Below are 12,872 nucleotides of genomic sequence, written 5' to 3'. Positions count from 1 at the left end.
GTATAAGTCATTACAATCAGTAATTATGTCCCCACTGGATGCAACAAATGCCTCGTTTGTAATGGGTTTTATTGGTTTTGTCTCGTCGCACCGGGACACATGGAAACCATAGACTGTATTATGGAAACACAGTATGGTGAGGAGCGTAACGTTTCTGTCACACGCTTGAGGTATTCAGCCAATCACAACACACTGGATAGCTGGCCAATCACAGCACACCTCGCTTTTTCAGACTGATGAGCTTTGTAAAAATCGATGCGTTTCAGAAAGGCGGGGCATAGAGGAGAAACAATAATGTACATTATGTGGAAAATAATGTGTTTTTTGAACCTTAAACCGCATAAACACATTGCATTACACCAAATATACAAAATAATGTTATTTTTAGAGGCATCATATGACCCCTTTAAAACAAGAATTTCTTGGGGAAAAAGAAAGAAAGAAAGAAAAAGTTTGTAGGGACCTATTGTTCAAAATGTTGAAATTGAGACTTTTGGACTTATTTTTTCACTGAAATAAATGTTTTTGTAATTACACAGAGAGTAGATGAGCTTTGTAAAAATCGATGCGTTTCAGAAAGGCGGGGCATAGAGGAGAAACAATAATGTACATTATGTGGAAAATAATGTGTTTTTTGAACCTTAAACCGCATAAACACATTGCATTACACCAAATATACAAAATAATGTTACTTTTAGAGGCATCATATGACCCCTTTAAAACAAGAATTGTTTTGGGGAAAAAGAAAGAAAGAAAGAAAAAGTTTGTAGGGACCTATTGTTCAAAATGTTGAAATTGAGACTTTTGGACTTCTTTTTTCACTGAAATAAATGTTTTTGTAATTACACAGAGAGTAAAGTACCGAAAAAAGGTACAATTGGGTAACGGCACCGAAATTCAGGTACCGTACCGGTTAAAATGTGAACGGTACCCATCCCTACTAATGAGGCACTTACAATGCAAGTAAATGAGACCAATAGGTGGAGGATCTAAAGGCAAAAATGTAAAGCACTTACAATATGCTAAAATATGTACTCAGAGCTGTTTACTCTTTGTTTATGGGCAGGTTATGGAGTCAGTCACAGCATATTTCGGCTATGAGTGAAACACAGGGCGGCGGTCTGAAGTTAGCAGTTCCCCACCAAACACGATTCCAACTCTGGCACAAGAACCAGCGCCGTTACGGTGGAAACATTATGACAGAGACTGGTCGATTACACGTGAATTAGGCCTACTTGTTTTAATGTTTCATTTTTACTTCTAATGTTTGTTAAACGAGTTTAAATATGCAATATGTATGGCCTATATGTATTCAAACGATATAAAATATGCTACTGATTGAATCAATTCATTATGCTGGGTTAAAATATACAAATCAATTTGATGGGAAACATTAACCCAAAATGTGTTCTGTCCAATATTTACCCAGGCCTTGGGTTAAAAATAACCCAATTTGGTTATTTTTGATTTTGATGCATTGTGGCAATAAAATGTGAGGAAACATGCTTAATTGTCAAGAAAAAAATTGTAATAGTCCAATGAAAAAGCCTCACTTTCTTTCTAATTTCTTAATTTATTCTGTTGATTTGAGGCTAAAATATGAGCCAGACATTTTCTCGAAGAGTGTCACCCTGTCACACGCACTGACACAGTATTAGATTCACATTAGTGCTGATCACTGCTGACTCAGTCCAGACCAGTCAACATCACACGACTACAGAACCCATCACATGACCACTGCATTGATCAGCAGAAACAGTCATGAGAGATTTCAGTGGTAATGCACAACTCAAGAAGCTTAATGCCATTACTGAACAACACTAACAACAATACAACAAAATAAATTTTTACAAGCTTTGACATATTAACAAAAAACACACAGATTTGTGGCTTCTACAGTATCATCACATGACCTCATGCACATGACCTCAGGTTGTTACTGCTAAAATTCATTTCTCTATAGAGAAAATGAATGGGGCTAGAATGTTACACTCTGCTGGGGCAGATCTGTGTGAACTCAAGCAGCACAGATCATGCCGTCTGGGACGGGAGTAAGATGGGAATAGCAGAATAGGAGGCATTGTTCAGGCAGGATATAAAACAAGAGATGACAGAGCTGCAGAGGAGGAGGAGAAGAGAGATCTCAGCCTGACACAGCCTGATACACACGTGTGTATTTATGTTGAAGAACTTTCCTTCAGTCCATAATAATGATTTTAAATATGTATATGCAAATTCTACTTTAAAAGGTCATTTTGATGAGGATGAAGCCAAGAGGATCAGCGGAGATGAGGTGTGTGCGTGTCGTGAGACCCCATAAATAACATCATGATTTAAAGAGATTTGAAGGGCTCGGCGCTGCTGTATTTAGCCTCAGGTTACACACACACACACACACACACATATCTACAGGTTGCAAAAAGACACAATCAACAGGCTCTCTGAAGATTGTGAAAGACCTGCTACATCTTCATTTTACAGAGTGGCAAATTAAGACACGCTGATGAATCATTACTCACGCAGATGACAACAATATATAGCTAAAAACATTGTATCGCAATATGTTTCAGCCTTTTGACAATATTCAATCTCAATATTTATGGTCAATGTTAAAAATAATGAAATGCATGTTTTCTACACTGCTTCTTACTATGAACACTATGAAGAATTATATTTAAATCATTTTTCATTCATATGCACCAATATATCAATATATAATATTAAACGGTAATATTTAGCAAAATTTTCAAACATTTGGGGTCTGAGATTTTTTCATGTTTCTGAAGTCTCTTATGCTCTCCAAGGCTGTATTTATTTGATTAAAAAAATACAGTAAAAACAGCAATAAAGTGAAATATTATTACAATTTAAAATAGTTGTTTTCTATTTGAATTTATTTTAAAATTTAATTTATTCCTGTGATGCAAAGCTGAATTTTCAGCATCATTACTCCAGTCTTCAGTGTCATGATGATCCTTCAGAAATCATTCTAATAAGCTGATTTGCTGCTCAAGAAACATTTATTATTATCATAAATGTTGAAAACAGTTGTGCTGCTTCATATTTTTGTGGAAACCGTGATATATACAATTAATATATACAATATATACAATGAATTTTAGGAAGATTACCTCATGTCTCATTCACCAGTGGGAAAACATTACAGTATAAAGCGCATAATATTAAAATAATAATGCCTTCCATTCTCGCTCGGTCTGCAATAGCGTACAGGAAAGCGCTGATTACGTATCATGTCTGTGCGAAAAATTTTCACATCTCCTGACCACTACGTGGCGCTGCGAAACTGAGCAGGTAGCCTCGGGTCATGGTTGTTATGATACACACCAAGTTTGGTTTGAATATGCTGAAGCCTTGTGGAGATATAGCCTCATGTCCATTTTGGCGTGCTCTTCGTAAAATTCGCTCATGTGTTATTTGAGAATGGTAGTGTTTTTCAAAAAGCTTTTTGCCAGCATGGTCTAAAGATGATCTGAGCCAATTTTGGTGAAAATCACACAAACCGTCTAGGACGAGTTTGAAAAAGTAGGTTTTACAAATGACCCGTAGAATTTTACATTTTGGCATGCATTTGACTCGGCATGAGCCAAAGAATCAGAGGAAGAAGAGTATTTTGCATCTAAACTTTATGGATCAAAAGTTATTAACATAAACATGAGTGCAAATTTGAGCTGTTGGTGGTTTGAGCTAGAGACTCCAAACTTGCTATGGTTAATGTTGAGACTGTCCCCTATCTGTGTGCCAAATTTCAGAACTTTCCCACATGCAGTTCTATGGGCTGCCACAGACTCAAGAGCGGAAGAAGAAAAAAGCAGATGCAAGTCGCTGCCTTCGCACCTTTGGTACTTAGCTGCCTTAATATCATCAATGCTCAATACATCACCCCACCATACACACAGTCCTCTCATAACATCGCTTAAACAAGAGAAGTTTAAATATCCATCACTTTCAAACTGCTTCCTTACAAAATCACTTTCTTAATCTCTTACTGACCCTGATCTGCTTCCAATCTCCAGCCACACAAGCGGGAATATGAGCGTGTGTGGTGTGTTTGTGTGTATATGAGTGCTGAGATACTGAGGATGTCTAAGATGGTAAATCTGGTTTGTAAAGAGAGCTTTGATGGATGCAGTCTCCATTACACACTGACAGCGGCGCTCAGATCTTCTGCATGACTTTAGACACATTTCACTCTTGAACATCCCAGCGGGAGCTCCAAACCCTCACCGCTGGAAAGATGGGAATTACAGAGCCAATATTTTTGCTCCGAGTCAACATAATCAGATTTATCTCAGGAAGGGAGTTCAGGTATTTGAAACCTGCTGAGCTCCCGGTTAACATCAAACCAAATGTTATAAATATTCCGATATTTATCAGTAAGAGATTTCCAGTCATCTGATTTAATTTAATATTCCATAGTTGTAATATTAGGCATCCAATAATTTTGTTGCCAATATAAACTATTCAAAATGCTTTAATACAAGTATACTACTCATATTAAATGCTAAAAATATTAATATCATTATGTAAAAATATTAATATTAAGTATTTACACATAAAAAAGTACAAAAGTGCTGTTCTACAGTAAAGACAATAACTGTTGAGCATGAAAAAAACTAAAAAGTAAAATGCATTATGGCAATCAGAATTTGAGGGAAAATATGCTTAGCTGTCAAAAAACAATAAATAAATAAAATAAATGGTCCTTCAAATAGGCCTTTTTTTTTTCAAATGTCGCAGTTGATTCTGTTGATTTTGGGGTGAAATATGAACAATATTAGAATCAATCTTACAACTCAGTTACCAACAGCATTGGATAAAGTGTTTTCATGAATTACTCACAAGTAATTACTTTTATTATGTCCATTTTAAAGTGAATTGACAACTTATGGGCTTCTTCAGAAGTATAAAAAGAATCATTAATGAACTAGAATATAAAAAAAATCATTAATTTCCCTGTGATTTCCATTCATGCTTACAACCAGCGTTATGTTAGGATATAATACCTAGCAAATGTAAAAATGTCTTAACAGTGATATTTCATATTAGCAGCTCCCTTTAAGAAAGCCCAGCCTATTATGCTCATTTACAAGTTCATAATTTTATTTGTGGGGTCTGCCTGAAAACATTTACATTTAAAGTTCAAAAAGCACATACTGTACTTTGCTGCAGCACCTCTTTTCACCACAATACACTCTATTTTGGCTTCTGTCTCTTTAAAGCCCACACTCTAAAAAACTGTTGGATTATTTTTTCTACCCAACCGCTGGGTTGAGCCTGTTGGGTCATATATTGGGTTGTTTTTCTAGTGTTGGGTATTTTTTGTGTTACCCAGCTGTTGGGTTAGTGGCTGGGCCAATCTCACTGACAGCTGAAACTATACACCACTCCCCCTCCCTCCGACGAAACAACCCAGCTGTTGAGTTACAGTCAGAGCGCAGGCTTTCTGCATCCTCTTCAGGAGAGAGCGGTTCTCAGCGCCGTCTAACTGATGCACTTCTTCAGTGAAATAAAGGTTTGTATGTTTTATTTCATTTATAAAGTCTTTACTGTGCTGTAAATGGGACGATGTCAGTCAGCTAAATGTGCCAGCAATGGTCGTTTCGCATGAGGGAAACGCCTTTTTGCCTTGCATAAACTGATTTTATTTGTTATAATACTGAATTACATTTATTTTGATGTTAAAATATGTTCTCTAATCTTAGTTTTGTTTGTTTATGAGCAGTCATGGCATGTTTCAGTTATGGGTGAAACGTGAGGCAGCGGTCTGAGGTTCGCAGTTCCCTCGCCGAACAGCAGGCCATCATATGGCTGACACACCGGCACAAGAAATCAGTGCTATTTCGGTAAAAGGGATAACAGAGAACGGTCGAATACACTTGAATTAAAATGTTACTTTTAAATGTTAAATTTTTTATTTCTAAAATGCTTGTTAAATGAGTTTAAATATATGTAATATCGTAAAAATGCTGGGTTGTTTCAACCCAAATTTTTTAATTCAATTTTTAACCCAAAAGTTGGGTTAGTCCATATTTGATCCAAAGTTGGGTTGAAACAACCCTGCGTTTGTTAGAGTGTATGCTGTATTCATCCAAATAAATTCAATTTGTCTTGCTTATTAATAAATGTTCATCTTTTGATTATTACTGTTGCCTCTAGTAATTCTGTCTGTGATTTCTAACTTCCAGCCCATTTTAGGCCAGCAATGTAGTAATTTTAAACAATAGTTGAGTTAATTTAAACAACCCGGCATGTTGGGTCCAACATTAAACCCAACAAGGGCTGCACGATAAATCGCATGCGATATTTAACGCGCATCTTATCAGTAAAGCCGGTTCTGTAATCAGCGGTAATTCTCCATCACGTGCGGGCTTTCACATTGAGCAGCATTTACTACACAGAGCCGTTGTTCACTGATGAGCTGCGCAAAACCACGTTCATATTCGCGCTTTTTTTTGCGCAGCTCGTCAGTGAACAACGGCTCTGTGTAGTTAATGCTGCTCAATGTGAAAGCCCGCAGGTGATGGAGATTTACCGCTGATTACAGAACCGGCTTTCTGACAAGATGCGCATTAAATATCGCATGCGATTTATCGTGCAGCCCTAAACCCAACCAATATTTAACCAGCGCTGGGTTGCCAAGTAACCCAGAAATGGTTGTTTTTATCCCAGCAATTTTAAAGTGCACCTCTAATTAAACAGCAGGCCCAGTCTGCTGTGACTGGTTGCTGAAAATGTAACACCCCTTCAGTTCCTGAAGCATCGGGAAAAACAACATCTCCAAAATGCTTAGCATTTCAACAATGAAAACAATGGTATCATCAAAATTTGCCATAAAGTGCCAGTGACGTACCATGGTTGAAACCAGTGGAAAATTAACTAGGTGGCTTATTACATCAGGAATAGAGTGCAACAGTCAGGTTCTGTAAGTAAAAACTTTATTCATTTTCTCAATAGAGAAACTTATTTTTAACACTGACTTATAAACCTTTAAAGACAGACCTGCTGTGAGCTCCAAGGTTATCAATCAATGGTATAAGCTTTTTGAAGCCAACTGTTTGCATTATTTCAACTTATTTTTAAAATAATCCTGTTTAACAGCCGAATTTGTGAGGAACAACTACATTACCCATGATGCTGTGCAGAAAATCCCACCAATCAGAAAGTGGCGGCCAGCAAATCACGCCAAACCAGCTTGCAGTAAACATCCACTTCCATAAAGCATCTCCATACGCTCTCAAAATACTTAAATGTTTGTTTTCATCTGCATATTTTGAAATAAACTTAAAAATATTGTTTCTAAAGATATAATCAGCAACTTTAAATAAATATTTTTCTATTTCACCATCATTTTTAATTGTGTTACGTCATTTGAAATGATTCATGGGAATGTAGTTCTTTCCCTCGCTAAACTTCATAGTCTAGCAGCTTACATTTTTTGCTTTAAATAAAAGTTTGTAATGTTGTGATTCACCTCCTCGCCTCTTATAACGCTTTAAAGACTTTTTAAAATCCCTATGGGAAAAAACAAATGGAAAAAATATCTCCGCAACCAACACGGGAACTAATGCACTCTATATAGTTAAAAGATACTGTAAGTCAGCTGTACTGGAACTTCCACTAAACTCAATCTGGCTTGTCACAAGTGCAGAATCACTGTGTTTCATGAGGCCCTTTCGAGTTCATGTGCACAGATTCAGTTGATACGACGCCGACCACAGGAGGAAATTCTGCCATTCAAATCTGCTGTCTTGAGATGATCAGACTGAAGGCCATCAGACACACAGACAGCTCTGTGGTTTTTCATTTACCCAACAATAAGCTTGCACATGATTACTGAAACCAACTGCCACTAGCCTATTGAGTCCCTGTCCACAGACATGAAACACCACAGCCTTCAAGAACTATTAAATCTGGCCTTCAAAACATAATGGTTTATTTGACATGACAGTTCCAGCCTGCAAAGTCAGAAGCTCTGCTCAAATGACTATAATAATGCAACGTAAATAACCGTTTTGACTCACATAGACTCTGATTTCTAAAAAGCCACTAGATTCATTCCACTTGTCAAAATAAGCAGCTTTCATTAAAGAGATAGTTCAGCCACAAATGAAGTCCTGTCATCATTTACTCAGCCTCGTGCCATTTCAAACCAAAAATAACAGAAACGCTGACATTCTCAGAGAAAAGAAACTTGTTTCATCTATTACTTAACTTTTTAATAAACAGCCTGTCATTTCTCAAAATGAGAAATGTGTAGTTTAACAAACAAGCACAACCCAAAACAAAGGTCGCAAAACAATTGAACAATAACAACAATATAATTAATAAATTAATGCATATGATGTTTAAATTGTTTTAAAAGTCTTAATAAATCAGTTCTGCATATCACTTAATCCATACTTAAACATAAAAAAAATTAAATACTGCATAACCATAGATATTAATGTCTATCAAGCTCCAAAATTCAAAATTAAATTAATTAATAACAATGTATATAATAAAACAATGCATATCATTTTTTTAAAATGCTTTAATAAAATAATTTAGTTCTATATATCACTTAATCCACACTTAAGTAGCGGTCGACCGATATATCGGCCGATATTTGGCATTTTTCAAATATCGGCATCGGCCGATAAGTTTTTCTGTTTGGCCGATGTGTTCGAGGCGGGACTTTTATTTTGACGGCGCGGAGAGCGGCAGCGCCTGAGCACACAGTGCTCACATTCTCCCTTTTGTTCGCTGTCTTCGTTCAGTTCTGTCTAATATGGATAGAAGTCTATCTAATAATCAGATAGAACTGTTAAACAAAGGAATTAAAATGTATACAAAAAAGTATTAAGAATTAAATAATCTTCTACGATTGTATATTTTTTGTAACCAATAAAAAAGGTTGATATTCCATACCCATAAATATTATTATTAATTATCAAGCTCCAAAATTAATTTATAAATTAAATTCACTACTCGCTGCTGTGTGTGTGCACTTGGATTGGTTAAATGCAAAGCAAAAATTCCAAGTAAGGGACACCATAATTGGCTACACGTCATTTTATTTTTGTTTTTTTTATTAATGCATATTATGTTTTAAATGTTTTTTAAGCCTTAAAATAAATCAGTTCTGCACCCACACTTAAACATAAAAAAATGATATGATCAGTTACCTGTATAGCATTTTTTTTGTGACCAAACAAACAGTCGATATTCTATACCCATAAATATTATGTGATAAAAATGTCTATTAAGCTCCATCAAAAGCACCATAAATGTAGTCAGTGATATCATGAAAGATATTCAATAAATACTACATTTACTAGTCATAATATTCAGAACAAACCGTCTTCTGCTAAGTAATATACTTCATTAGCTTTCATCCATATATTACATTCGGTTACTTTGAACAGGACTCATCTAATCAGAACTCAGAATCAGAACTATTAGTTTCACAAAATATATTCTAGAACTTTTGATTAGAAATCCTAAATTCAAGCTCTGGGCAGCCAAAGTGGCCACATAATCTCATGATACAGTACTAATCTACAGTCCACTGCTGCTATCTAGAAATGCATCATGCTTGGGTGGGCTCAGGGTAAAATTGACTGTGGTTTTCAGGCATCATGCTGTGAATCTGCTGTGGTGAGATACATTTCCTGTTAAGAAAGACAAGCTCAAAAATAACAGCTATTTTCTGCTGCACTATTACTGCAGAGACTCTCACAGCTGATATGAGTAAATGTCCTCAGAGCAGGTGAGCTGGAATTACGTGTATAGAAAAATGTGTCAGTCTTGTGCAGGATGAGGACATGGACCATTAGTAACAAACCCAGACCCAGTCCACTATAAAAGTCACCATGGATACCAAAAGAAAATCAGTCTCAGGAATGATGCTGCCTTCAATTCATGTTGGAATGATCACAAGATATGCACTGAAAAAAAATTTGATATTTGGGAAGACCGAACACATTTTATATGACTGTATTATTATATATTGCTTTTATATTTACTTTATAGGGGAGGTCTAATGCTATTTCATGCATTCTGACTTATTTAGACAGTTAAAGATTTGGATTCTCACGCTAAACATGAAGTTTCTAAACACGAGTTGGACATATGACAGAGTATTTCTGTGGCAAATACACTCCTTCAGGGTTTGTATAAGTTTCAGAAATTTTTTTTCGAGTATGGCCCTGTATGATGTCATAAAGAGCGGAATTCCTTATATGGGCACTTCTCCCGGAAGAGCGCGCACACAGCAAACAGAGCGAGAGCAGCCCATCAACGTGCTTCATTCGGGTTACAGAAGTCGTCGTCAGAGCTGCACAGGACTTGCTCGAGAAGAATTTCTTCTAAGAAGTGTGGATTTGGTTGTGAGGGATAGATAACCTTGTTTAGCTTCACATAGAACCCAGCGTTAAGGGAACAGTGGATGCAGTTTTTTTTGTGACGCAACTTTACAGATCTTCTTTATGCACCAAGAGCTTGTAACACTCCAAAGAGAAAGGAAAAATTTAAATATGACCTCTTTAAGTCACTTTAAAAAAGCTTTACAAAATTGTATTTTGATGCCACTAACGTGTCAAAACATCGCCTTTTCAAACGATCTTGACTTAAATTTCTATACGGTTTCAGTACATTGTGTAGTATATGGACCACTTTTATGATGCTTTTATATTGAATTTGATCATTTTGGAGCTTGACTGCTCCAGTCCCCATTCACTTTTATTAACTATCCAAAACAGCAGCCAGCATTCTTCAACTTTGTAGGTTTCACAGAAAAACATGAGTCATACAAGTTTGGAATAATTCCTTTGAGGGTGTGTTTTATTGGAGCCGAGACAACATTGCAATGAAACGGTCAAAGGAATCACAGAAAAATAGAGAATACCAGAGACTGGTCTCTTTCTTCACAGTCTTTCCTGCTTTTTCCCCTAAATAGAAGCAAGTCCATGTACACCTAAAAAGCACTGCCTAGCAACACTGGGTTGCCAGGATCTACTGCCATTAGTGGTTAAACGGGTCGTAGTTGATCCGTGATTCGTACGGACCAAGTCCCACGGTTCGGCACGCATGTGATTCTCGGATTAATTGCAAAATTTAACCACAATAGAATGAAAGTTTATCAATTGTACGTGTTTACACATGCAAGCGATTTTAAACCATTCTAGCGAAGGAAAAGGCGAAATGGAACTCGATTCGTTACTCGCGCGCCGTTTTCTATCACAGCCGCACAAACATGAAGCTCGCACATGCAGAGGCGCATTTGACTGCGCACGAACACCGAACTGAACCATCTTTCCTATCTCATTCACTCCTTGCCTTTGAACAGACGCATATACAGTACACATAAAATTATGACAAAATACCGATCTCGACAATCATTGTGGCAAATGCAGTCTGTTGTGTCTTAAGTGAACGAGAACAGCTGAGAGAGAAATCGGATGTGTATCATTAGGCTATATTGGATCCATGCATCAGGTCTTAAAGTGGCAGCAGCCTAATAATACCTGCTGCTGTCATTATGCTCATCAAACCACAAAACACGTTTTTGACAAAGATGAATCAATTTTTTAATTTATACAGTGAACACTATGCAGTTTTATTTTACACTTAATTATTACATTTCTGTATCTGAATACTACCGACCTTATTTGTAACATTGTTCTGTTGTACCGTATTGACCCGAATATAAGACGATGTTTTTTTCTTGGAAATACATCTGAAAAAACGCGGCCGTCTTATATTCAGGGTCTAGACTTTGACATGTCAATAATACACCCACAACAACAGGTGGTGCCAAATACGCATAAAACGAGTGTGCCATGAAAATACGTAATGTAATGCGTGTAAATGTCCTAATTTTTTATTTTTTTTTTAATGGTATATCAAAAAGTGTATATTTTTTAAATGTGATTGTTGGTACATTTGACCAGTTTTTACCATACTTTCAAAACAAAAATTAAAATAGGAAAAATATGCAATATGAAAATAATTGAAGACAAAATGTGTTTTACTGAGAAAAAAAACAAGATTTGGTTTTTAAAAAGCCTTTTTCCAAAAGGTACATCTGGAAAAAAGGGGGGTTGTCTTATAATCAGGGTCGTCTTATATTCGGGCCAATACGGTATTTATCTGTGCTTGTAATTTGTGTAGCCTATTTGTTCTTATTTTTACTGGCTGTTCACTTGTCTCTTTAATAATGTTTGAACTTTCTTAGGCTAAGAGTTTCTACTGTGGTATCGTACTTATGGAAAGCAAAGTTACATAGATTTTTTTTTCTTGCTGATCTGAAAAATGATCCGATCCGTGGCTCAAAAACCGTAATATGATCCGAACCGTGAGATTTGTGATCCATTGAACCACTAACTGCCATGCTCTCCAAAGCAAGAGGAAACACCAGATTCAGTTCATATACATCTGGGAATCAGGGTACACCGATCGCGCAGTTTGGTTTTGATACTATAAGGAATCGGTTCAGACGAATCGTTCATTCGGGAATCGAACTGATCGCGTTGTATGTTTGCAGCTCCCCCAGAAAATAACCGACTCATAAGAATCATTCGTTCGCGAATCGGTGTACATCGATTGCGCTGTTTGTTTTTAAAGGGGTCATATGATGCGATTTCAAGAGAGAGAGCGCAAGCGAGCGAGAGAGAGCGTGAGAGAGAGAGAGCGCGAGAGAGAGAGAGAGCGCGAGCGAGCGAGAGAGCGAGAGAGCGCGCGAGAGAGAGAGAGCGTGAGAGAGGAGGGTCACATCACAGTGGAGTCAGCTGTCTTAACCGTGGCTTGTGTTCTGCAAACACATACCAGCTTCATCACTGTGTTTGTCACGCGTCTCTGTTCCCTTTTCGGGC

General features: G+C 36.8%; 1 protein-coding gene across 5 annotated transcripts in view; it reads right to left on the bottom strand.

The window, feature by feature from the left end:
- LOC107667965 (low density lipoprotein receptor adapter protein 1-B-like) overlaps positions 1-12,872 on the bottom strand; it is a 53,479-nt gene that overhangs the window by 39,443 nt on the left and 1,164 nt on the right. The gene's annotated exons all lie outside the window — the stretch shown is intronic.

The sequence above is a fragment of the Sinocyclocheilus anshuiensis genome, unplaced genomic scaffold (genome assembly GCF_001515605.1).
Source record: "Sinocyclocheilus anshuiensis isolate Anshui unplaced genomic scaffold, SAMN03320099.WGS_v1.1 scaffold2229, whole genome shotgun sequence".
Taxonomy (NCBI): Eukaryota; Metazoa; Chordata; class Actinopteri; order Cypriniformes; family Cyprinidae; genus Sinocyclocheilus; species Sinocyclocheilus anshuiensis.
The sequence above is the reverse complement of the archived record's forward strand: the minus strand, read 5'-3'. Positions and strand labels throughout refer to the sequence as shown.